This window comes from Panthera pardus, unplaced genomic scaffold (assembly GCF_024362965.1).
Source record: "Panthera pardus isolate Hobbes unplaced genomic scaffold, ASM2436296v1 HiC_scaffold_27, whole genome shotgun sequence".
Taxonomy (NCBI): Eukaryota; Metazoa; Chordata; class Mammalia; order Carnivora; family Felidae; genus Panthera; species Panthera pardus.
This window is the reverse complement of record NW_026526843.1, coordinates 125,526,956-125,529,307: the sequence shown is the minus strand read 5'-3', so window position 1 is coordinate 125,529,307 and position 2,352 is coordinate 125,526,956. Positions and strand designations below refer to the sequence as shown.

General features: G+C 50.6%; 1 pseudogene; it reads left to right on the top strand.

Annotated features, from left to right (window-relative positions):
• Positions 1-215: 215 nt before the first annotated feature.
• LOC128773798 (cyclin-dependent kinase 16-like) lies at positions 216-1,840 on the top strand (annotated as a pseudogene).
• Positions 1,841-2,352: the final 512 nt, after the last annotated feature.

The following is a 2,352-nucleotide window of genomic DNA, read 5'->3' as shown; positions in this document are numbered from 1 at the left end:
CCATCAAGGAACTAGTGGAAGAGAAGAATTAGCTAAGAAAACAGTTAGTTCGCTGTAAGCTCCAAGCAGCTGTGAGCTATTCAATTCAAGCCCTTGCCAGCAAATCCCGGGGCTTCGCCTGCAGCCCAAGCTCTAGGCCAGCTCAGCAGGATGCCACCTGAGCCTCAGCCACCCCAGCCGCCTCTTCAGATCGGGGAGTCCAGGTCCAGCAGCCAATGCCAAAAACTACTGGGACCTGTACCCACTGCGAACAGGAGGAGAGATCTCATGGTCTCAGACCTTGCCCATTGCCCCCAACCACCTGCACTGAGGTTGCTTGTGCCCCTGCCAGTCCGCAAAGATTGGATGAAGGTCAAGGGGGAGCTGTGTGGGTGACTATGCTTGGGGGTTGGGGTGTGGACGAGACCAATGGTACCCCTGAACAGACAGACCTTGATGAGAATGGAAGTGGTGGCGCCTGTGACCTTGGAGAAGTACCCACTCGTGCCTGTCATGGTGAACCTCACTCAGGATGTGGCCCACCTAGCTCTATACCAGAAATTGTCCAAGAGGACTTGAAGATGGTGTCTGATGGTGAAAGTGAGCAGGCTTCGGACACTTCCTTTGATGAGGTGCAGTTGCTTTTGAGGTTGTGTGTGCAAGATCTCCACTGAATACAGCAACAAGCATCTAGCATTACTAGCCCACATCTGGCCCCTGAGGCTATCCTGAGAAACTGACCATCAATAGCCCCAATTTCGACAACCCTCTTAGCAGCAGCATCCGCTGTCAGTGTTTCTGACTTTGGCTTTGGGAAACTGGAGATCTACATCAAACCGGACAAGCTGTGTGCAGTACCTACACCCCCTTCTGCAAAGGCAAAAGCAAGCTCAGAGACAATCTTGTTGCACTCAAGGAGATAAAACTGGAACATGAAGAGGGGGCACCCTGCACTGCCATCTGGCAAGTGTCCCAGATCAAGGACCTCAAACACTCCAACATTTTCATCTTCATGATGTTATCCACATGGAGAAGTCTCTCATTCTTGTCTTTGAGTACGTGCATAAGGGCCTGAAGCAGTACCCAGATGATTGTGAGAACTTCATCAACATGTAGAATGTGAAACTGTTTCTCTTCCTGCTGCTCCTCTGCTTGGCCCCACTGCTACCAGCCGAAGGTGCTACATGCCCCCAAACCTAGTCATCAATGACAATGGAGTGCTCAATGTGGCTTGCTTTGGCCTGGCCTTGCCCAAGTCTATTTCAAAGAAGACCTACTCCAACAAGATCATGACACTGTGGTACTTCCCTGCCACCACCACCCCTTCACCTCCTCACTCCCCCCACCTCCCCCACCTCCCTTTTGTCTCCTGGTTGGATCCACCACTAGTCTACCCAGATTGATGTGTGGGGTGTGGGCTACATTTTGTGAAATGGCCACAGCCCAGCCTGTCATTCCAGGCTCCACAGTGGAGAAGCAACTACATTTCATCTTCACCATCTTGCAAACCCCAGCTGAGGAGTTGTGACCAGGCATTCTGTCCAAGTAAGAGTTTAAGACATACAACTACTACAAGTATCCAGCCCAAAGCCCATTTGAGCCAGGCACGCTGACTTAACTGCAGTGGGGCTGACCTCCTCACAGGCTGTTGCAGTTTGAAGCTCACAATGAAATCTCTTCAAAGGATACCCTGAAATGTCCATTCTTCCTCAATCTAGGGGAGTGGATCCATGAACTTCCTGACACGACTTCCATATTTGCAGTAAAGCAGATCCAGCTATAAATGGAGACTAGTTTTTTATCTTGAATAATGCCTGATGCAGACAGGCCTGCTTTCCATGTGGTTGACACTAAGTTCTAAGCTACAGACCAAGCTCCCAGCAGACACCAGTTTGACACATACCACTCCCCTCACAGGGCAGCCTCCAACTGCATCCTCCTTGCTTGCTGCCTGCCTACCTGCTCCACTCATGTTTGCCTACCCACATATCCCCAGCTCTCTATCCAAATACCTGACTGTTGGCCTGTCAGCCCACCCAGTGGCCTGTCTACTATGTGATAACAAAGCTGTCATCACTCCTTCACCTAGTTGGCCTGTCTGTCTCTCTGTCTGTCTCTGTCTGTCTCTGTCTCAATAATTGCCAGTGCACAACATGGCCATGACAGCTTTCTACACTGAGACCAAGCTTGTCACCCTTCCCAACATCCCCTCCCTCAGAACCACTACCCCATGGCCAGTCAGGGCTCTGGAGCTAGCCTTGGCTTGGGATCAACTTGGACAAATGTGGCAATAACTTGGGCCTGCTTTCCTGCCTGCCTCCATCTGCCTCATGTTGTGTGAACTTTTTGTTTATTTAATTCATTGTTGTTTTT